At 38.0% G+C, this 24,976-nt stretch overlaps 1 protein-coding gene and 1 pseudogene across 1 annotated transcript in view; both read left to right on the forward strand.

The window, feature by feature from the left end:
• Window positions 1–24,976, forward strand: part of FANCC (FA complementation group C) — a 272,052-nt gene that overhangs the window by 14,662 nt on the left and 232,414 nt on the right. The window lies entirely within an intron of this gene.
• Window positions 434–1,183, forward strand: LOC122917632 (annotated as a pseudogene).

A 24,976-nucleotide genomic window follows, 5' to 3' on the forward strand; every position in this document is an offset into this window, starting at 1 on the left:
ATGAATGTAAATATAACACTATGGAAATTCATCAAACTGCATGGGAAGAGAAGAAGAAAGAAAAAGAGAGAAACTATAAAACAACAGCCAGAAAACAGTTAACAAAATGGTATTAAGTGCATACGTATCAATAATTACCTATTGTAGATGAATTATATTCTCCAAAGATGGATTATATTCTCCAATCAAAAGGTGTAGAGTGGCTAAATGGATTAAAAAAAAAAAACCAACAAGACTAATCTGTATATATATTTTTAAAAGACTCACTTCACGTCTAAACACATACACAGACTGAAGGTAAAGGGATGGAGAAAGATAGTCCATGTAAATTAAAACAAGAAGAAAGCTGCTGTAGCTATACTTTATATCAGAAAAAGAACATTTTAAAACAAACTGTAGTAAAAGACAAGAAGGGCATTACAGCTCTTTCCCAGCTGGAACCATGGAGGGTGCAGAAGAGAAGAAAAAGAAGGTTCCTGCTGTGCCAGAAACCCTTAAGAAGAAGCAAAGGAATTTTGCAGAGTTGAAGATCAAGTGTCTGAGGAAGAAGTTTGCTCAAAAGATGCTTCGAAAGGTGAAGAGGAAGCTTATCTATGATAAATCTAAGTATTAGCACAAAGACTATAGGCAGATGTACAGAACTGAGATTTGAACGGTGAGGATGGCAAGAAAAGCTGACAACTTCTGTGTACCTGCAGAACCCAAATTGGCACTTGTCTTCAGGATCAGAGGTATCAATGGTGTGAGCCCAAAGGTTCAGAAAGTGTTGCAGTTTCTTCGCCAGATCTTCAGTGGCACCTTTGTTAAACTCAACAAGGCTTCAGTTAACAAGCTAAGGATTGTGGAACCATACATAACATGGGTGTACCATGCTATGAAGTTGGTGAATGAATTGATCTACAAGCGTAGTTATGGCAAAATCAATAAGAAGTGAATTGCCCTGACAGATAACACATTGATTGCCCAGTCTCTTGGTAAATACAGCATCATCTGCAAGGAGGATCTGATTCACAAAGTCTATACTGTTGGAAAACGTTTCAAAGAAGCAAACAACTTTTTATGGCCCTTCAAATTATCTTCTCCATAAGGGGAAATGAAGAAAAAGACCACCCATTGTGTAGAAGGTGGAGATGCTGGCAACAGAGAAGACCAACTCAATAGGGTTATTAGAAGGATGAACTAAGGTATCTACCATGACTATTTTTGTAATCTGGTCAATTAATAAATGACTGCTCTCAAATGGGGGAGAAATGGCATTACATAATGACAAAGGGGTCAGTTTAAGAAGATACAACTTTTAAATATTTGCGCACTCAACATAGGAGTACCTACAAATATAAAGCAAATATTAACAGACTTAAAGGGAGAAATTGACACCCATGCATAGATTATCCAGACCCCCCTGAAAAAATCAATAAGGAAACATTGGCCTTAAATGACACATTAGGCCAGAGGAACTTAATACATGCATGCAGAACATTCATCTAAAGCAACAGGATACACATTTTCTCAAGATCACATGGAACATTCTCAGGGTATATCACATCTTAGGTCACAAAACAAATCTCAAAATTTAGGAAGACTGGCATCATATCATCCTTTCTGACCACAATGGTATAAAACTAGAAATCAATTACAAGAAAAAAAAAGGAAAAAACACCAAAATTTGGAGATTAAACAGTATGCTACTGAACAACCATTAACTCAACAAAGAAATCAAAATGGCAGAAATGAAAAAATACCTTGAAACATAAAAATGGAAAGAGAACATTGTAAAATCTATGGGATATAGCAAAAGCAGTTTTAAAGGGAAGTTTATAGTGATATAATCCACATTAAGAAAATGGAAAATTATCAAACTTATTTAAGTTAAAGTTAAAATTATTTAACTTTTCACTTAAAGAAATTTGAAAAAGAATAGTAAATGAAGCCCCAAATTAGTTGAAGGGATGAAATAATAAAGACCACAGTGGAGATAAGTTTTACTTAAAGAAAAAAAGAAAAAATGAACTCTGTTGAATATATCAACATAAGTCGTAGTATAATTGAAGCATTAAAAAAAGTCACCAATGTTTTTTTCTACCTTGTAATGGTATTTTAAATACATCCATGTAAAACAAACATGGTAGAGGTAATAAAGCAGAGAACAGATCTGCTTTGCAGTTAAGTTTTGTATGGCTTGCATGATGTTTAAAATTTTTTGATCATTCACTAACATTTAAACAGTAAGCAGTTTCACCTTTAAAAATCCATATATTCTGAGTTTTATTAAGGCAGTAGGACAACTAACTCTGACTTCTCCTTTGGCAGCAGCTGGCAGGAGCTAAGTTCTGCCTGTCGTCTTTGGATGGTGGTTTGTCTTCCAATAGCCTTAAGCCCTTTTGATTGCTTTACTCATTTAACTTATCCATTCTGGACATTTGAATTTATGACCTTTGTCTAAAGTAATTTAGTAACACTTGAATCATTTTGAAATGCATTTAGTTGTCAAAGTAATACCTAGGGGGGAAAAATGGGCAATTCTGAACAAATTTTTCATACTTCTTATGGAAAGTACTACAGTATTCTTTGTTCTCTGGTGAGTTTGAAGTTTCATGCTTATAGAAAAAAGTTTATTATTATTTCTGAACAATAATATCCTGTATATCCTTTAGAAATCAGAGCTTTGGTCCTACTGATTTTAGAAAATTTATCGATTTTATAAGCATAGATTTTTTTTGAAACTTCTTTTGTTTTCCTGGTTTATTTGTAGCAGCACTTCGGTCATAAGCCCCATTAAATGTATTTTGCACTTTCCAAGTTATTCTCACAGAGATTGAATGTAATCCTCACAGTAACCACGTGTGCCAAGGTAAGAGAGGCATTTAAAACGGAGGAAAAATAGAGTGAAAGCTTTTCAAGAAATTAGTTTTGACTAGGATTAGGAGTTCCTGAGAGATAGCCCAAAGAGGATAGTGCTGAAGAACTTTTGGGGCTACTTCTGTTTGCGCAGCTTTTAAATATGTCTTAATTATTATGGGATGATAATCTTCGCAGTTTCTAAAAGAGCTGGGCATTTCTGGTTACCCAGAGTCAACTTATTTTAGCAGAAAACCTTCACCTTCAATAATAACTTCTCTTTGAAATGTTTACAGAGGAAGAAACTGAGGTTAGTGGCAAAGCTGTTGACTGTTACCCCTGAAACTGACGCTGGTCTGGTGCTCTTTTCATTGCACCAGCAGCCCCATGGCCAAGGACTGCTGATGCTCCCTGTTGAAACATTCTTAAGTCTTTGGCAGGCTTTTTTGTTGCATTTTTCTACTATGTAAATAAAGGTATTAGAAGAAATGTAGGTTTTTGAATACCACCTAATCAGTTTCTGCTTGGTAACTTGCCCTGAGACCCTCCGTGAATGCCAGCAAACAAATTGAATCCACAGTGTATTTGATATGCATATCTTCTTCCTAAACAAAATTTGAATTCCACAAACACAAATTGAGTCATTTTCCAAATGTTTGTATATGAATGGAAGTTTCTGTCCTATCCTTCTGTAACCAATATCGTAAAACTTCTGAAGGTCTATGATGCATTTGTTGTACAATGTTAATCCAAAACAAAACTTTATTCTGACCAAATTTGTACCTATTGAGAGATACCAAACTCATTTCTCCATTGATCAGTACAACATGTTTCTACCAACCAGATCTAAAAAATGTGTAAAGGAGTGCCATACTGTAAAGATCTTATTATAGTTATAAACACAAGTGCAGCTGTTAAAAATCTAGCAAAACCTCAGATTAAACAATTTTAAAATTTACTGAAGATGACATTCCAGAGCCATTTTTCATAATATGAACACTCTGGGGCATGCCTTTGAAATGAGTGGGATTGTCATTAATATTAATGCCCCTGAATTCAAGGCTGGGAAGTCATTTCTTTTCAAGCTTATTTTCACTGCTAATTTTGGAATAGAATATGCTTTTAACCTGAAGTATGGCATGTTTATTCGCATCCTGAAAAAAAATTGATTCTGTTCCTTTTGAATTGTAGGAATCCAATAATACAGTATTTTATTCTTTATGCTCTTTTAACTTAAATGACTTTTCTTAGAATTAAATTTGGCAAAAATTAGCTGTTAATGAAATCCAATTGCATTAGTCAATTAAAAAGATAGTAAATAGTTGATATTTTAAAATCATATCAGTTGGACCATTTAAAATGCTGTGTTTAAGGAAAGAATTTTAATCTAAATAATTTTGAGCATATTTCTTGTGAATTTCTCTTTCAGTAAACCTGCAGTACTTCAATTTGTTTTTCTCCTCATTTTCCACTTAGTGTGATTACTGGTGAGGTATCAGTTAAGCAATTTAGTGTTTTCTAGAACTATGTTCTGTGCTTTGATTTCTTTTTTTTTTTTTTAAAGATTTTATTTATTTATTTGACAGAGAGAGATCACAAGTAGGAAGAGAGGCAGGCAGAGAGAGAGGAGGAAGCAGGCTCCCTGCTGAGCAGAGAGCACAATGCGGGACTCCATCCCAGGACCCTGAGATCACAACCCCAGCTGAAGGCAGTGGCTTAACCCACTGAGCCACCCAGGTGCCCCACTGTGCTTTGATTTCTTATGAAATCTTATTTTCTCTTTTTGGGGGGGGTCAAATTTTAAGAGTATACAGGAGTCCTCTGGAGGCTCTTTGAATAAATACAGGAGTCTGCTAGAGGCTCTTTTGAAAGGGTCAGATAGTTCTAGGAGTGGGGTGATTGTTTTGTTTTTTTTTTGCTTGTTTATTGGTGAACTCATTTATTTTAAAGATTTATTTATTTTGAGAGAGAGAATGCAGGAGCAGGGCGAGAGGCAGAGGAAGAGAATCTTTCAGGCAGACTCCCTGCTGAGCAGGGAACCTGATGCAGGGCTTGATTATGACCTGAGCTGTAAGCAAGAGTCAGATGCTTAACCTATTGAGCCACCCAGGTGCCCCTGGTGACCACATTTTTAAAATTCCATTTACCTTTACTGAATTTTTCCAATGGACTGTTGAGGAAGTCTTTAAATTGGGTAGTAAAATAGTTGAATGACTATTACTAAACTATCTTTAGTCCGTGATTAAAAAGAGGCAACATTTATTAAAAGAAGGCAGTTGATTCTCCTTTATTTACATTTATTCTTTAATTTCTGTTAAACATTTTCTGACCCGAAGAACTGAAGCCAGCCATTGTCAAGTACTCTGTTGTAACCTAAAGTTGGTAACTGAAAGCACAGAGCTGATCAGAACTGGCTTTTTCTAACAGTATGGAAGACTGGTATACCACAATGACTGCTGTTGCTTTTGTCTCCCCCTTCTTTCTGCTTTCCTTCCCCCCAACTCCCATATAAGAGTTTGTGGAGGTTTTGTAAACTCTTTTAGCATTTACATAAAATTCTGTATTTTGAGAAGGAGATCTGAGCACATACAAAAAGCCTCTTTTTGTTTAAAATTTTTTTTCAGTTATTGTAGGATTTTCCTTCATTATCATCCATTCTTCTACCCTTTCCCTGATTTTATGTCTTGTTGTTTCTCTTTCTAGGTTTATTCCCTGGTTTTGGTGGTTGATATACTCTAGTATCTTCTGAAAAGGGTGTGTGGAAGGTGAAGTATTTTCTGGTCACTGCCTGTTGAATGTGTTGTGATTCTAGTTACACTTGATATTGATAGTTTGTATATGTGCTGCCGAAGCGAGCACAATATTGATAATTTGATGGACATAAAATTTCACATTAAAAATAAATTTCCTTCAGAATTATGAAGGCATTGTTCCATTTCCTTCTACCTCCTAGAGCTTATATAATTATCTGATGATATGCCATAATGTACAGTGATGCTCTTTTCATTCATTGTGTTGAGCACTTGGCTTGCCCTTTCAGTATGGAGACTCTTGTTTTTTAGTTCTAAGAAAATTTGTATTCACTGTATCCTCCCTTCCATTTTCTTTGGAACCCCTTGGAATTTGGTTTCTAGGACTGATAATCTTTCTTATCTTTCTCCTGTTTTCCATCACATTGTCTTTTTACTCTACTTTTGAGACATTTTTTTCAACTTTAAATTCTTAATTTTCTGTTGAGTTTATTTCTAGTGTTATGTGTTTAATTTCCAAGATCATCCTCTGAATGTTCATTTTGTTAATACTCTCTCCTTATTTCATGTTAATACTCTCTCCTTATTTCATTAAATGTATAGATTGCTTTAGGTACACCTCTGTACCATAAAGATATGAATGTTAACAACTTTTTGAAAAAGTTTTTAAAGTCTCTCATTCCTCCTTGTGACTGCCTTGTTGCTTTTTATCTGTGTATTTTTAATTTAAATTTAGTTAATTAACATGTGGTGTATTATTAGTATCAGAGGTTGAGCTCAGTGATTCATCAGTCTTATATAATACCACCCAGTGTTCATTGCTTCATGTGCCCTCCTTAATATCCATCACCCAGTTACCCCATCTCCTACCCCCTCCCCTCCAGCAACCTTTAGTTTGTTTCCTATGACTAGGAGTCTCTTATGGTTTTTCTCCCTCTCTAATTTTGTCTTATTTTATTTTTCCTTCCCCTGTGATTCTCTGTTTTGTTTCTTAAATTCCACATGTGAGTGAGATCATGTGATAATTGTCTTTCTCTGATTGACTTATTTCACTTAGCATACCCTCTAGTTCCATCCATGTTGTTGCAAATGGCAAGATTTCATTTATTTTGATGGCTGATTAGTATTCCATTGAGTGTGTGTACATACACACACACATACACCATCCTCTTTATCTATTCATCTGTCAGTGGACATCTGGGCTCTTTCTATAGTTTGGTTATTGTAGACATTGGTGCTATAAACATTGGGGTGCACATGCTCCTTTGAATCACTACATTCGTATCTTTGGGGTAAATACCCAGTAGTGCAGTTGCTTGGTCATAGGGTAGCTCTGTTTTCAACTTTCTGAGGAACCTTTATACTGTTTTCCAGAGTGGCTGCATCAGCTTGTATTCCCACCAACAGTATAAGAGGGTTTCCCTTTCTCCACATCGTCACTGACATCTGGTGTTTCCTGGCTTGTTAATTTTAGCCATTCTGATTGGTGTCAGGTGGTATCTCATTGTGGTATTGATTTGTATTTCCCTGATGTCGAGTGTTGTTGAGCATTTTTTCATGTGTGTGTTGGCCATTTGTAGATCTTCTTCACAGAACTATCTGTTCATATCGTCTTCCCATTTCTTGATTGGATTATTTGTTCTTTGGGTGTTGAGTTTGAGAAGTTCTTTATATATTTTGGATACTAGCCCTTTATCTGATATGTCATTTGCAAATATCTTCTCCCAGACTGTTGGTTGTCTTTTGGTTTTGTTCACTGTTTCCTTTACTGTGCAAAAGCTTTTGATCTTGATGAAGTCCCAATAGTTCATTTTTGCCCTTGCTTCCTTTGCCTTTGGCGATGTTTCTAGGAAGAAGTTGCTGCGGTTGAGGTTGAAGAGGTTGCTACCCGTGTTCTCCATAAGGATTTTGATGGATTCCTGTCTAAATGTGAGGTCTTTCATCCATTTTGAGTCCATTTTTGTGTGTGGTATAACGAAATGGTCCAGTTTCATTCTTCTGCATGAGGCTGTCATTTGTTGAAGAGATTATCTTTTTTCTATTGGACATTCTTTCCTGCTTTGTCTATGATAAGTAAACCTTAGAGTTGAGGGTCTGTTTCTGGGCTCTCTGTTCTGTTCCATTGATCTGTATGTCTATTTTGTGCCAGGACCATACTGTCTTGATGGTTACAACTTTGTAACCATGCTTGAAGTCCGGAATTGTGATGGCACCAGCTTTGCTTTTCTTTTTCAACATTCCTCTGGCTATTAGGGGTCTTTTCTGGTTCCATACAAAGTTTAGGATTATTTGTTCCATTTCTGTGAAAAAAAATTGATGGTATTTTGATAGGGAGTGCACTGAATGTATAGATTGCTTTAGGTAACACAGATATTTTCAGAATATTTGTTCTTCCAACCTATGAGCATGGAATGTCTTTCCATTTCTTTGTGTCTTCTTCAGTTTCTTTCATTAGCGTACTATAGTTCTCTGAGTACAGATTCTTTGCTTCTTTGGTTAAGTTTATTCCTAGGTGTCTTTTGGGTTTTGGTGCAATTGTAATGGAATTGACTCCTAAATTTCTCTGTCTTCTGTCCCACTATTAGTGTATAGAAATGCAACTGATTTCTGTGCATTGATTTTTTTTTTTTTTTTAGGATTTTATTTATTTATTTGACAGAGACCACAAGTAGGCAGAGATGGAGGCAGAGAGAGGGGGAAGCATGCTCCCTGCTGAGCAGAGAGCCTGCTGTAGGGCTCAATCCTGGAATCATGACTTGAGCCGAAGGCAGAGGCTTTAACCTGCTGAGCTGCCCAGGAGCCCCTGTGCATTGATTTTATATCCTGGCACTTTTCTGAATTCCTGTATGAACCTGGCAATTTTGGGGTGGAGTCTTTTAGGTTTTCCACATAGAATATCATGTCATTTGCAAAGAATGAGAGCTTGATTTCTTTGCTGATTCAGATGCCTTTTATTTCTTTTTGTTGTCTGATTTCTGAGGTTGGGACTTGTAGTATTTTGTTGAACAACAGTGGTAAGAGTGGACATCTGAAGTTCCTGACCTTAGGGGGAAAGCTCTCAGTTTTTCCCCATTGAGAATATATGTTGTGGGCTTTTTAACTGTGGTGTTTATGATATTGAGGTATGTTCCCTCTATCCCTATCTGTGAAGAGTTTTCTTTTCTTTTTTTAGATTTTATTTATTTATTTGACAGAGAGCACAGGCAGGCAGGCAGAGGGAGAGGAAGAGGGAGAAGCAAGCTCCCTGCCAAGCAAGGAGCCCAATGTGGAGCTTGGTTCCAGAACCCTGGGATCATGACCAAAGGCAGATGGTTAACCAAGTGAGCCACCCAGGTGCCCAGTGAAGAGTTTTATTCAAAAGAAGAGTGCTGTACTTTGTTAGACACTTTTTCTGCATCTATTGAGAGGATCATATGTTTCCTGTCCTTGATTTTATTAATGAGGTGTATCACATTGATTAATTTGCAAATGTTAAGTCACCTTTGCAGCCCAGGAGTGAATCCCACTTGATCTTGGTGAATAATTCTTTTAATGCACTGTTGGATCCTATTAGCTAGTATCTTGGTGAAAATTTTGACATCCATGTTCATGAGGGATATTCATTTGTAATTCTTCTTTTTGGTGGGGTCTTTGGTTTTTGGGATCAAGGTAATGTTGGCTTCATAGAACGAGTTTGGAAATTTTCCTTCCATTTCTGTATTTTGAAACAGCTTCAGAAGAATAGGTAATTAAGTCTTCTTTAAATGCTTGGTAGAATTCCCCTGGGAAGCCATCTGGCCCTGGACTCTTGTTTATGAGGAGACTTTTGATTACTGTTTCAAGTTCCTTGCTGGTTATAGTCTGTTCACATTTTCTATTTCTTCCTGTTTCAGTTTTGGTAGTTTATACATCTCTAGGAATATATCCATTTCTTCCAGAGAGCCTAATTTGTTGGCATTAGTTGCTCATAATATTTTCGTATAATTGTTTGTATTTCATTCATGTTGGTTGTGTATTTGAGACTTTGCTCATTTCTTGAGAAAGGCTTATTTGCTATATCCTTCTTAGGACCACCTTTGCTACACTGCAACGGTTTTGAACAGTTGTGTTTCCATGTTCATTTGTTTTCATGGATTCTTTTAATTCTTATTTAATTTTTTGATTGAACCATTCATTCTTTACTGGGATGTTCTTTAGTCTCCATGTATTTGAGTTCTTTCCAAATTTCCTCTTGTGATTGAGTTCCAGTTTCAATGCATTGAAGTCCGAAGATATTTAGGGACTGATCCCAGTCTTTTGGTACTGGGTTGAGACCTATTTGTGACCCAGGATGTGATCTATTCTGGAGAATGTTCCATTTGCACTTGAGAAGAAGATATGTTCTGTTGCTTTAGGATGGAATACTCTGAATATATGTGAAGTCCATCTGGTCCAGTGTGTAATTCAAAGCCCTTATTTCTTTATTGATTGTCTGCTTAGATGATCTGTGCATTTCAGTGAGTGGGGTCTTGAAGTACCCTACTGTTAGTATATTATTATTGTGTTTCTTTAACTTTGTTATTAATTGGTTATTTATTTGGCTCCTCCCACGTTAGGGGCATAAATTTTTATAATTGTTAGATATTCTTGTTGGATAGACCCTTTTAAGTATGATATAGTATCCTTTCTCATCTCTTATTACAGCCTTTGGTTTAAAATCTAATTTGGTTGATGTAAGGATTGCTATCCCAGCTTTCTTTTGATGTTCATTAGTATGATAAATGGATTTCCACCCCCATACTTTCAGTCTGGAGATGACTTTGGACCTAAACTGAATCTCTTGCAGACACCATATCAATGGGTCTTGCTTTTTTATCCAATCTGATACCCTGTGTCTTTTGACTGGAGTATTTAGCCCATTTACATTCAGAGTATTGAAAGATAGGAATTTAGTGCCATTGTAAAGTGACTGTTTCTGTGTATTGTCTTTGTTCCTTTCTGGTTTATGTTACTTTTGGGTTCTCTGTTCACTTACGGGATCCTCTTTATTTCTTGAAGGGCTGGTTTGGTGATCACAAATTCTGGAAGCTCTTTATCTCTCCTTCTATTCTGAATGACAGCCTTACTGGATAAAGTATACTTGGCTGTATATTTTTCACATTTAGCTCCCTGAATATATCATGCCAGTCCTTTCTGGCCTGCCAGGTCTCTGTGGATAGGTCTTCTGCCAGTCTCATGTTTCTATCCTTGTAGATTACAGACCTCTTGTCCTGAGCTGCTTTCAGGATTTTTTTCTTTGTTTCTTTGACCTGTAATAATAGCTTCATTATTATATGTCAAGGAGTTGACCTATGTTTATTGATTTTGAGGGGGGTTCTCTGTGCCTCCTGAACTTGAACGCCAGCTTCCTTCCCCAGCTTAGGGAAGTTCTCCACTATAATTTGCTCTAATATACCTTTTGCCCTTCTTTCTTGGTTTCTTCTTTTTCTGGGATCCCGATTAATTTGTATTATTTTGCTTTATGGTATCACTGATCTCTCAGATTCTCCCCTCATGATCCAGTAGTTGTTTATCTCTCTTTTTCTCAGCTGCTTTATTCTCTATCATTTTGTCTTCTGTATCACTAATTCTCTCTTCTGCCTAATTTATCCTAGTAGAGCCTTCATTTCTTATTGCATCTCATTAATAACCTTTTTAAATTTTGACTTGATTAGATTTTAGTTCTTTTATTTCTCCAGAAAGGGATTCTCTTGTGTCTCCTATGCTTTTTTCAAGTGCAGCTAGTATCTTTATAATCGTTACTCTGAACTGTAGTTCAGACATCAGAACTGTAGTTCTGACATCTTAGTTATATCTATACTATATAGTATATATCTATAATATATATCTTTGTACTATACTAGTCAGCCAGGACTGGCTCTTCTGTTCTTTGATCTTGGTTTCTCTATCTTGTCACTCTGTCCAGAGAATAGAAGTACTAAAATTGCAATGACCCCAGAGAAATACACACTAAACAAAATCAGAAGAGACCTGAAACCAAAAAGAAAATTGAGAAAATAAGAGAGAGAAAATATAAACAGACAGGTGAATAGAACAGAGCAATACACTGGATCTTGTATGTATTTTGCTGTGTTTGTTAAAGAACTAGATCCCAAATTGGAAAGAAAGTAAAACTTATATATGTACAAAAATAAAATTAAATACAATGAAAATACAATACAATTAAATACTATCGTCTGGGTAGCTCAGTCAGTTAGGCATCTGCCTTTTGCTTCGTTCATGATCCCAGGGTCCTGGGATTGAGTCCTGCATCAGATTCCTTGCTTAGTGGGGGGTCTGCTCCTCCCTCTTCCTCTGCCTGCCACACTCCCTGCTTGTGCTCTCTCCTCTCTGTCTCTCCAATAAATTTTTTAAAAAATTAAAAAAAAAAAAAGAATGTATCCAGGGGCACCTGGGTGGCTCAGTGGGTTAAAGTCTCTGCCTTTGGCTTGGGTCATGATCTTAGGGTCCTGGGATTGAGTCCTGGGTCAGGCTTTCTGCTCAGCAGGAGGCCTGCTTCTCACTCTCCCTCTGCCTGTCTCTCTGCCTACTTGTAATCCTCTCTCTGTCAAATACATAAAATCTTTAAAAAAAATGTATCTGTAAAGATGAAAATTAAAAGAGACTTAAAAAAAAAAAACAATAAAGGAAGAATAACAGGTGCCTATGTGGCTCAGATGGTTAAGGGTCTGCCTTCAGCTCAGGTCGTGATCCCAGGGTCCTGAGATTGAGTCCTGCATCAGGCTCCCTTCTCATTGGGGAGTCTGTTTCTCACTCTCCTTTTACTGTTTCCCCTGCTTGTGCTCTCTTGCTCTCTCTGTTAAATAAATAAATAAAGTCTTAAAAAAAACAATAAAATTACACAGGTAAAGATAATAGAGAAATGTACTAGATTCTGGGTGTATCTTGTTCTGTTTCTTAGAAGAAATTGCATCCCAAAATTGTAAAGAAAGAAAAACTTAAATATATTTATGAAAATAAAATTTAATACAATGAAAGGATAGAATTTAACTGTAACTGTAAAAACGAAAATTAAAAAAGACTTTTAAAAAGTTGATAAAATAAGAAATTGGTTGAAAAGGAAAGAGGATAAAAACAAAATTAAAAGACTACAGAATCATGAGAAAAAGCAACCATGATTTCTAGATACTGTTTCCCCCTTGCACTGGTGTTTTACAGTCCCATGTGATCGGTAATCTTGGTCTTTTCCAGATGTTTTTGCTGATCTTCTAAGGCAGGGGCCTGTTGCACTGATTCTCAGGTATCTTTGCACCGTGCAGAACTGCACCACCTTTGCATGGGGGGTGGGGGGAGGAAGAACCTAAGTAAGTGGCTCTGGATTGTATGTGGCTCTTGTTCCCTTGAGGGCTTTCCATGCCATTTTGAGGATGAGAATGAGAATGAGAATGGTGGCCTCCCAGTCTCCAGTGCTAGAGCCGAGAGCTCATGCCCATACCTTCCTTCAGTGTGCCCTCAGGGAAAAGCAGTCAGTCACTCCTGTCTCCCTGGTTCACACCTGTTCACACTTGGTGCTTACAGGGCCTGTGACCCAGAATTTTTATCTCAGGTATGCACCTTGTCTTGGGTCTCCAAATCCTATGAACTATTGTGGCAAGCTGCTTCTCCTGGGGGAAGGACAGGGGTTTGGCTGTGGTTCTGCTGCTTGGTGGGCCCCTGCTTGGAGAGTGGTTGCCAGATAGTGCCAGGATTCGTGGTTTATGGCAACACTGAGCTGAAAGCCCACTCCTGGGCTCACTGATTACAGCTGCCTTTCCCATTCCGTTGCCTAGGAACTCTGCTGCTGTCAGGCACCCCCATTCTTTTTGTGAACATAGGGATCCTGAGAGTGCACTGTTCCATCTAGGATTCTGCCCCACTTTACCACCTGAGCACCTTTCAGTCAGGGACGTCCCCCATCGGAGCAGACTTGAAGTTCCAATTTTGCTCTCCACTGTTGTATCACTTTCTGGCAGCTGGCTGATGGAAGCTCCCTCCCCTTGCTGTGTATTGCCTTGGTTTCACTTCTCTGTAGCTCTTACCTTGCAGAAAGGGGTTGCTTTTCTATTTGTAGAATTGCAGATGTTCTTTTCTTAGATGTCTGATTGAGTTCAGAGTTGTTCAAAATGATTCGATGGGTATTTAAGCTGAATTCCTGGGACCAGACAAAACTAAGTTTTCCTACTCCTCTGCCACCTTGAAAAGTCAGACCTATCTGTATATTTTGTTTTCCATCTTTTGTGTTTGAGGTTTCTTCAGATGTCTAGTAATCAGTCTTGGTTGTATGATTTTATTTAGAACAGGGAACTAAAAGTCTCCTTGGAAGTTCTGAGTGCATGGGAGATACTTAACTGACTTGAGATTCCCGTTTATGATGAGGCTGGGCCAAATGTTGGGGAATTCTCCCATATCCATATTTTTAGGTCTTTACTTTTAGGCTTATTAGAGTTGCTTGTCATCTGTAAGCCAGACTACCACTGTTCTAAAGCCTGAGTGGAGTAGAAAACTCAGAGCATGGGGTACAGAGTTCAGTGTTCAGTGTTCAGTTCATTTACACATTGCTATTTAACTCCCAACCTTGCACCTTTGCTGCATTCTATCCCCTGTTTGTGGCACTGTGGCTCTACTCTTAGCTGTGTCTGTTGACTTCTAATCCAGAGAGCCTCTGTTCTATTGCCTGCAGAGAATAATCTACCTCTTCTTGGTGGGTTGGGAGCTGGGCTGCCACGAATTAGAATGAGGCTGTGGAGCTCTAACTGCCTCTTAGATAACCTTTAAACCAGGTGACTTTATTTTAGGTCTCCCTTCATCCCTATTTCTAGATGTCATAGATTTCTTCATTTCCTGATCCTTATTAGGAGTCCAGTGGTATAAAATGGGATGTAAAATGGGCTGGCTTTAGCTGTGTTGTTGTCCTTCTCAGTTTCCTGTTTTTCTAGTCTATTAAGTTAGTCACCGTTGGCCTATCACTTTCCAGCTTGTCAAATTCTATTGCTGTTTTCTCCTTTTTCTATCTCTTCATCATTATAAGTTATACTTTAAAAAAGAATGAAAAGTAAAGTCCTTTATTTTCATCTTTGTACAATTCCAGGGAGGAATGAAACCTATGTTTATGTTCAATCTACCATCCTTATATGGAAATTCCTCCAGCAAATACCCCTCTTTTTTTTTTTTCTTTAATGATTTAATTTTTAAAGTTTGAAGCTTCATACACATTTTATCCCTAAAATGGCTAGCTGGTTATTCTAAGCTGTTCTTTAAAAATTGTGATTCATATAGAACTAATAAATTGAGATTACCAGGAATGACATTTCTACATGCAGCCAAGCTACCAGCATGGTGTTCCATTCTGTTTGCCACAGAGCTGATAGATGGGTGATGATATTAATTATTGACTGAAAATTTATTAAATATCTGGTGTGTGCATAACTTTGCACCAGGCTCTACTGTAATAGTGAATCTCTAAATGGGAACAGTGTAGGCTGGAATATAAAAAAGACATGTTAAGGAAATAATTCAAATAATCTTCTGTAACTTGGGATTGCTGTGATATAGTAGCTGTAGACATACCAAAGGAATTGTAAAGCAAACAAACCTAGATGATTTTTTTTTGTACAGAAGTGTCAAGAAGACTATCAGTCTGAGTGATCAGTATGATCCATAGAAATATTTCTCCTGTAGGTGTTGGAGGTTAAGATTCTGGGGCTTAAGACAGGCAACAAAGCTGAACTCAAAGATGTAGGGAATGTAAGTAGAAGCTCAGGTTAGGGAAGTAGATGGAATGGTCTGTGGGAAATGAGATGAAAGTGGCAGAACATGGAGACCTATGGAGCGCTGACATTTAAGGCTGTTTGGAGAAAGAAGCTTATAGGCAGATAGAAGTGCTCTGCAGCTTCTTCCCTTGCGGAAAGATCAAGTAAAATGAGGCTCAACATGGAGAAATGCCTGGGAATGCCTTTTTTACTAAAAGACTTAGGAAATGAACATTTTTATATATATAAAAAAAAACCTCTGTTGCTATCTCTCAGAGCATATTCACCCCACTTACAGAATCACTGATACACAGAGAGTTGATGGTTATCTTAACCTGAGTGATTGCGGTAATTGTAGAAAATTGACTGGATAAGGCCTGGGCTGGGCGAATTATGGGTTGGAGTGGAACTTGGTAAGATTAAAATAGAGGAATATGGGGTTCTTTTACTAGGGTAGATGTTTGGTGATATAAATTAAGAAGTGGATTGAAGTGTCAGATGTCTTCTAGACTACTCCAACTTTGATGATTCACTAGGAAATCTTCACATAATTCAGCATGTATTGTCATTATGATTATGACAGGGAAAGGATACCAAGCAAAATCAGCAATGGGAAAAGGTATATAGGATGAAGTCAGATGAAAACCAGGCACAGGCTTCTAGGGGTCCTTTCCCTGTAGAGTCACACAGGACTCATTTCTTCCAGCAGAATGTGGTAATGTTTGAAATGTCACCCATCAGAGAAATTAATTAGAGTCGGTGCCCAAAGTTTTTACTGGGGGCTGGTCACATAGTCATCATTTGCCTAGCAGGTACCAAATTCCAGACCTTCTGAGAGGCAAAGCAGATGTTCAGCAGAAATCGCAGTGTCTGTACAGTTTAGGCACTGTGAGCCCTCTTAGTAGTTAGGGAGGTCTTGCACTATCCAAGTTTGCAGAGTCTAGCCAAGCACCAGTGTTACAAATAGTCCTTTCTGAGAAGAGCAGTTTCAGGCCTGCTGTGTTAATTCTTTTCTGTACAATCATTTTAGGAGTTAAGAAGTCATTTTTGAGGTTCAAAGTTATATTTTAATCTTTGTAAACTGCAGAAGTGTCTGAAGGCAGGGTTAAAGTCTTACATGGGTGTAAACTGGTGGTATGGTAAGAGTAGGTAGAAGACCAGCCTCTAGGAGATTATGAATTAAGGGTGAGAAATAGATTCTGTGGAATATTGGAACTCATGATAAGAAAACTAGTTATGGTTTAGTGGAGGGTTCTATGGACTGAATTCCTCTTGCCCCCCCCCCCCATTCATATGTTGAAGCTTTAACTCCCAAAGTGTCTGTGTTTGGACACAGGGCCTTTACAGAGGTAATTAAGGTTAAATGAGGTCATAAGGTTGGGCTTCTAATTTGGTTTAGTGTAAGAATTGGTACCTTAAAGAGAGATGTCTTTCTATGCATGTGCACAAATAAGAGGTTGTGTGGCATACAGAGAGATGGTGGCCATCCACAAACCAGGAAGAGGTTCCTCACGAGGAACCAAATCATCCAGAACCTTGATCATGGGCTTTCCAGCTTCTAAAACTGAGAAAGTAAATTTGTGTTAAGTTACCCACACTGGATGGTTTTTTGTTATGGCAGGCTGAGCAGACTGAGGCAGCTCGGGATCAGATGAGGACCTCAGCTTTATCAAGGTGTTATCAAGGTGTACTCTGTGTGGAGCAAGAGAATTTTAACATGGCACTAGGTGTCTGTTTTTGTTGGTTTTTTGGTTGTTTTGTTGATTCTGTTGTTGTCTTTGCTTTTAGCTGACTCATCCGCATACCATTCTTTTTGAATAGCACAATTATTAAGCGAGGTTTCTAGATCTTGGAGTCCAGTACCATAGTCAATAACCACATTTGATCATATTTATTTAAATTAGAATAAAATAAAATCATTTCTTCATTTTTACCTGCCTCATTTTATATGCTCAGAGGCCACATGTGGCTAGTGGTTATCATAGTGGATGAGATAGGTATGGATAGAACATTACCATCATTGCATAAAGTCCTATCAGGCAGCCTTCTTCTAGATTGTTGCTTCATACCTCTCACCTCTCTCCTCTCTCCTTTATTTTCTGTCTCAGTGGTTCTGAACTTTTCCTGGTTCAAGACATACTTATGAATACTAAAATTTTTGGTGGGCATTCTTAAAGGTTGTGAAACAACACTAAGAAATGAACAATAGTTGTAGTGCAAATTCTGGTAAAGCATAATATGTCAAACAGAGCCTATAACAATATCTGCAATTATCGTTCTATTCATTTGGTCACTCTTCTGCAGTATGTGCCTTTGGAAGAGGTGTTTTCTACCTCTCCTGGGTTTACTTGTGTATGTGTAGGACATAGAACTTGGATAAGCACACATTTGTTCTCTGACACCTACTTTCCTGTTTTATTCTGCTGGAGGTAGTAAGTACAGATGTTATAAAAGGACACATCAGTTACCAGGCTGCTTTGCTGAGCACTGATTAGTCTGAGGAATCATAAGCCAAGGGGAGGTCAGTGGAAGCTGCAAACAATCTGGCATTATTCAGAACAGATTGGTTCATGAGATAATAAGTATAATAGTGGTCAGAGGGTTCTAATTCTCCCTGGTACCCATTCTCCCCATCCATGTTGTTGTATGTGGGAGCTATTCTCAGGAATCCTCAAAAAAGCCCTGTGAGGTAGGTATTATTTCATTATTGAAGCCAAGTGAAGGCAGCACTCAGAAATTTCATATAATTTGCCCTGGGTCATGGAGCTAGTAAATAGAGATTCTGGATTCAGATCTTTCCGTTGGTCTTCACAGCTTGTGTGTTTTTTTCCACCATAATGCAGCTGGGTTTGGGCAGTGGCCCCATCTCCCCACTGGGTGAGAATAGGTCTCTCAAAGCTGTGTTCAATGTGAAAGGGGTTTTTTGTAATTTCTATACACACTTAAGGTAAAGACTGTATGATCTAGAAAGGGATATTTTTCCTTTTATTTTAAGAGATTGTTATTTTTATTTTAATTATGTTAAAAACACAAATTCTTTTTTTAAAAGGAGAAATCACTCATAATATCAGAGCTTATTTGGGAACATTAAAGATTTTTGGGAACATTAAAGATTTTTCCTGTGCTTATATAGACATGGTTTTATAAAAAATGTTCTGTATCATACATATCTGTCTCCAGCTTCCTCATTTTACTTAGGAATTTAGGATGAACGTCTCTCCAAGTTGTCAGGAATATGTCTTTGTGTAGTTAATTGCTCTGTTGCTTTAAAAATGCATTTTGTTTTTTAAATGGTTATTGTTATACCCACTTTAAGGACTCTTCATTTTAGCCTCCAGGTTTGTTTTTCTGTGTGTGTGTGTGTATGTGTAGTGTTACTAAGAAACAATTGAAAGACGGGAACAAAGTCTTGAATTTGGTGGCACTTAACACCAAATAATTCCAGATGTTTGCTTTTCCCTGTATATAGAAAGAACTCAGTTTGATGCTGTGTTTGCTCTTCTCATTCTCCTTTGTCTTTATTTCTCTTCCTTTCATTTAATTTTAACCTCAGTACCAGACTTCTTGTGTGCAGTCCTTGGCCTGCTGTTGTGCTGTCTTTGCCACTGGCTCTCCCTCCAGCCCCCAGTCGCTGCTGTGTTTCTTGGCAGGGAACAGAAATGATGGTGGTCCGCTCCGTTGACTCAGGAGCATCCCAAGTCAGCAGTAATACTTGGCATAACAAGTACCAGGGTGGGATAACCACACGTCCCTGGCCTGGGATTTAAAAGTTGCTAGTTGTCCTGTGAGCTGTGGTTTAGGGATCGACTTAAGCAAGAGATTGAATTTATTTCTTACAGGCTTCTTTTTCTTGGTCATTGTTGGATACTATTGCTTCATTATTATTTATTTTATTCCCTTTTATTATCTTTGGCTCACATTTTCCTTTTAGTCATTTTTCTTTGATCATTTTTTCTTATCTTCACCTTTCTGCTTCTGATTCTTCAGACTTCTTCCCTTTTTAAAATTAGTCTTATGCTGGGGCACCTGGGTGGCTCAGTGGGTTGGGCCGCTGCCTTCAGCTCAGGTCATGATGTCGCGTCCTGGGATCGAGTCCCGCATCGGGCTCTCTGCTCAGCAGGGAGCCTGCTTCCTCCTCTCTCTCTCTCTGCCTGCCTCTCTGCCTACTTGTGATCTCTCTCTGACAAATAAATAAATAAAATCTTAAAAAAAAAACGTTTTAAAATTAGTCTTATGCTAATCAGATTTTCCTTCCAAATCTGATCTGATTTTTCAATGGATGGAGATAGGGAGGGTGAGGTGAGGAAGGTGGTGGTAAATATGCCACTTGCTCTGTGTTTAATATAAAACCAGGTATTAAGGAGCCTAATTCCTTTTTGATTCCTTGTATTTGGAAGACCATAGAATCAGCTGGACAATAATATCACATGGGTTGTATGTACAGTCTTACAAAAAGAAGACTGCTAAGTCCCTACTTTCTAGGAGATCAGCACACATCATGGGTGGAAAGACCAGCCCACATAGGAGATGTGAGAAAAATATGTCAGCAAGGGTAAACCAACATGACAGTAAGAAACTACTATCAGACACATACATTGTGAATGGATGATAGAGAAAAATGGAAAAACTTTCAAAAGCATATGAGTTTTCAGTATACAGAGGTGTTTTATGTCAGTATTAACTTTTATTTGAAGAAAGGTTAAATAGTGCTTGCTTCGGCAGCACATATACTGTAGAAAGATTAAATATTGACTAAGGGGGGGGGCGCCTGGATGGCTCAGTGGGTTAAAGCCTCTGCCTTCGGTTCGGATCATGATCCCAGGGTCCTGGGATCGAGCCCCGCATCGGGCTCTCTGCTCAGCAGGGAGCCTGCTTCCTCCTCTCTCTCTGCCTGCCTCTCTGCCTACTTGTGATCTCTGTCTGTCAAATAAATAAATAAAATCTTAAAAAAAATATTGACTAAGGAATAGAACCTGTTCTGGGGCTTATAAAATAAGGTTTTATATTTGGAAGACAATTAAACATTGCTGACAACTTTAGTACTAAATTGGATAACTTTTTACTAAGATGTGGTCTGTGGATATTTATTATATCTAGCAATAGAATAGTTGTTAATGAAGCACTTAAAGAGATATACAGATGAATCAGAATTTCTTAAAAATAATGTGTTTTTTTTGTCTGGGGAAATCTTAATTAAAACTGTAAAAATTTCAAGTTCTATTGTTACTCATTACAAATTATAGGGATTTTGATATTGTCCAACAAAAAATTCAGTAGATTTTAGAAACTGGTTATTAATTGACCTCACTTATGCACATTTTTGTTGTCTTGCAAGAGTACCCGTAAGGTTTAAATCAAGTTAAAAGTAGGGTAAATGGTATATGCCTATAAGGTCAGACTGAAACTATATTTTTTCCTGTCAGCACTTGAGTAGAAAAAAACTAGTTTAAGAACTTGACTGCAGTTTAGAATCTTACACAAACCACATATACTATAGTACTTTTAAAGCCTGGAACCAAAATGTAGAATCATTTTGTTTTATAGCACTTAAAACTACATCTGATATTACTCTATGTCTGTGCTGTCCTGATACAGCTTTTAGATTGCATTAGTGGTACAAGAATGAGTCTTGTATTTAAGTGTAACATACGTTGCTTGACTGCACAGATGGTATCAGTTTTGAATCTACTACGTAAAAGAAAACTAGAACAACAATGATTTTGCCAGTTCGTTTTTACTGATTTTTATTTATTTTGGATTACTGTAGTCTTTGTAAAGGTGGCAGACTGAACCTGGAAACTAGAGCCAAGAACAGAGTGGGTGGGCGCTCCTCCTGTTCCGTACTACACGTCTGCTAATTTTTCCCAGGAGAACTAATGCAGGACTGCTCCCTAACATAACTACTGTCATGATTAATCCCCCTCCTCTTCGTGTTTCTTCAGTTAAATGTCCACAGGTCAGTTAAACCCTCCCTAGTTTTTACATCCCATTTGTCCATGGCCCAGTCCTTTTTTCTCATCCTCCCTGGATTATGTCATCCATTTCCATGGCTTTAATTACCTTCTGTGTGTTGATGGTTCCCACATCTATGTCTTTAGCTCAGATCTGTCTCCTAAGCCTTCATACTCATATATCCTGTTGCTAATTGGATGGTTTTGAGTGGATATATTGTGCCCTAGACTGAACTCATCTTACTAGCCAAGTAAGTCCTTAGTTCCCGGTTCGCTTCTTCAGTACATGTTGGTACTGTACACCTCGTTCCCTAATCAGAAACCTGAGCACCACCCTGTTTCCTCCCTGTTCCTTTTTTGCTGTGTTCGTCAGATAGTCAGTATCATACACTCTACCTCTTAAGTGGCTCTCACATCTGGAAACTTTTCTTCATTCTTTCATGCCACTTGACTGCGCCTCAGGTAACTAGAAGACAGTCTTCCTGTCTCCCCTTCTAGCCCCTTTTCTACACTGCTTTTGTATTATCTTTCTAAAGCACAAATCTGATGATACCACTTTGGTGCTAAATTTCTTCAGTGGCTTCCTGTTGCTCTTACAGGAAAGTCCAAGGTCCTGACCACATCTTATAAATTCCTTTCAATTCATCTGTTGCTTGCCTGAGCAAGGTGACAGCCTTGGTTAGATTTACTTTTGTAGCCTGAAGTCCCCCTAACACTATTCATGATACTTTCTTTTCTTATGAGAAGCAAGAACTTTTTACTATGGTCTGTTGTTCCTTAGTAAGCCCCTGTCAGATCTGTGCACCCCTCTTCCTACAGATCCATCATACATAGTGGAGAAGGTAGTTAGTTATATTGGTTGGCAGATTCCTCTAAGAAGTCTCCATCTAGAAGTTACGCTTGATGTTGTTTTAATGTTTTTATTACAAACTATAGAGAGCCTGTCTACTGATCTGGGCCAGACAAAGTAATGGAGGTGATCGGATGCCATCACAGCCCGTCATTTTGGGGTAGTAACTAGGACAGGTCATAAAAGGGGTCCCTGTGTGGCTCAGTTGGTTAGGCATCTGCCTTTGGCTCAGGTCATGATTTGAGGGTCCTGGGATTGAGCCCTGTGTTGGGCCCCCTGGTCAGTGGAGAACCTGCTTCTCCCTCTACTTCTGCCCCCCCAACCCCCACTCATGCTTGTTCTTGCTCTGTATCTCAGATAAGAAAATAAAATCTTAAAAAAAAAAAAAAGAAGAAGAACTGGAATAAAGGAGCTAACCATCTGTTCTTTTTCTTTTTTTTTTTTTTAAAGATTTTATTTATTTGATGAAGAGATAGAACCAGAGAGCACAATCAGAGGGTGCTAGGGGGAATAGCAGAGGGAGAGGGAGAAGAAGACTCCCTTCTGAGCAGGGAGCCTGACGTGGGGCTTGATCCTAGGACCCTGGGATCATGACCTGAGCCAAAGGCAAACGCTTAACTGACTGAGACACCTAGGTGCCCCCATCTGCTCCTTTTGAAGCTGTTTTCTAAACAGGCCAACAGAGGTTGGCTATAGGATGTGAATATTATTCCCTAAGAGAATGGGATTCCTGAAAGTCTTGGGAAGAGAAGCAGGAAGGAAGGAACAAAGGAAGAAATGTCACCAGTAGAGGGATAAAAATGGTGAGGTCAAAATACAAAAGCATTGGGGTGCCTGGGTGGCTCAGTCAGTTGAGCATCTAACTGTTGGTTTTAGCTCAGGTCATGATCTCATGGGTCGTGGGATTGAGCCCCATGTCAGGCTCCATGCTCAGTGGGGAGTCTGCTTGAAGTCTCTCTCCCTCTGCTCCTCTCCAACTCTTGTGCATGTACATGTGCATGTACATGTACATGTGTTCTTTCTCTCTTTAAAATAAATAAATCTTTAAAAAAATACAAAAGCATTAATAGAGTAATCATTCAGCTGGTCTCTATCTTAGATACCCTAAAATGTTTGTTTTCAGTATGGAAAAAGAAGTCCGCTGTAGGCCTCTCCCAGAGAAGAGAGTAATCCCTGATTTTGGCAAGATTCTATAAAGAGTTACATTATATCTTGTTAGTCTATGCTTTGTCTAAAGACAGGTCCTCATGCGTCAGTTTTTTACAAATGCTTTTCCCTCTGCTTGGAACATTGTACCTGCTGTTTCCTTAATGAACCTTTGCATATGGTTCAGATCTCTTTCCCTGTAGACCTTCCTTGACACCCTAAGTCTGGGTTAAGTGCTCTGGCTGAATCTCCTGTACCACAGGCTGCTTCTTATACTATAGCATTAGATTATGTTTTAAGTTCAGTGAATATAACTAATTTTATCATTTGGAATGAAGGGGGTTTTAGGAGTGTTTTCAAGAGCATTGAGTCATGAGACATTTTTCTTCTCCTGAAACCACTAAAGCCGTGAATTTTCTTTGAACCTTAATTACAATTTTGAAATATTTGTAATATAGCATGCCATAAGCTATTCTGTGAATGAGAGGGACTGGCCATAGTCCAGTTGTGAATGTCTTGAATGTTAATGCCAGTGTTCATGTTTGATATTTTTTATTTTGATATATATTCCACCTGTCAAGCCAGTCCAGTCTTGTCCTAACACAGGATGTGTGCTTACTTGGCTTCTTAATATACCCTGCGTTTTCTCTTTCTAACACCCAAATTCTGCCTAAAACTTCTTAGCATCTTTAACACTTAGGCTTTACCTTCCTTCCTGATAGATTCATTAACCATGTATTTTTCCTAAGGCAGTGTTGTCTGGAACTGTTGTTTCTGAGAGTACTTTTATTAATATAATCAGGAGAATTTAATATGCCCGAAGTATTGTACCGCAAAGGCTGTGTAATTTCCTAATTTATACTTTGCTAAAACCCTATCGAAAAATGCAAATGAATTACCTTTGAATAAGAATAAAGAAGTCTTAACAAAGGACTATGGATTTGATATACTATGTAAAGGAGCAATGAAAAAAGTATAGTTCTTTCATATATGATGTTTTTTTCACTTACTTTACCAAAGTCATCTTTGTCATCCAGAAGACATCTGGCTCTTTGTTTTTTTTCTGGAAATGAAGCCTCCTCATATGTGAAATCAGTGTATTTTTATCCTATGTCATTTTAAATTGGAATTAATATAGAGGGGTTATAAAATAACATGCAGCAGACTTTATATTTTGAGATTTAACTTGTGTAGTTTTGACTATTCACAATTGATCTAAAAAATTGATGACATACACTGAATTGTGGTTTTGCTGAGACATATTTGAGTAGTAGGTACTGTGAGTCAATTCGGGGGCATGAGATATTGACGTAGTAAGCCTGTCTCAGCCCTCATAACCTGCCTCTCAGGGTAGCTTTACTACCCACCCATCATCAGAGCTTATACCTTAGTTCTCATGAAGTAATAAAGCATTTTTTTCATGGTTTCATAAAGAAAGCCAACCTCTAGTCCTATTGATGAAAGAGAAGAGAAAACCTTACAGTCTAAGAAAATGCTGGTTCTTGGTGTGAACCATAAAATTTTGGATAAAGACTACATTGTCTAGATTGTAGCTGCGAACTATAACCTGAATGAGTCCATGAAAGTCATCAAGTTGGTGAGCCTGTTTCAGTGAGTATGCTTGCCATTGTGAATATTGCTCCAGTGAATGAGAAAATGAAGAAGTTGGGTAGATGAATAGTTTGTGCTATGAGG

Source organism: Neovison vison, chromosome 9 (assembly GCF_020171115.1).
Source record: "Neovison vison isolate M4711 chromosome 9, ASM_NN_V1, whole genome shotgun sequence".
Lineage (NCBI taxonomy): Eukaryota > Metazoa > Chordata > Mammalia > Carnivora > Mustelidae > Neogale > Neogale vison.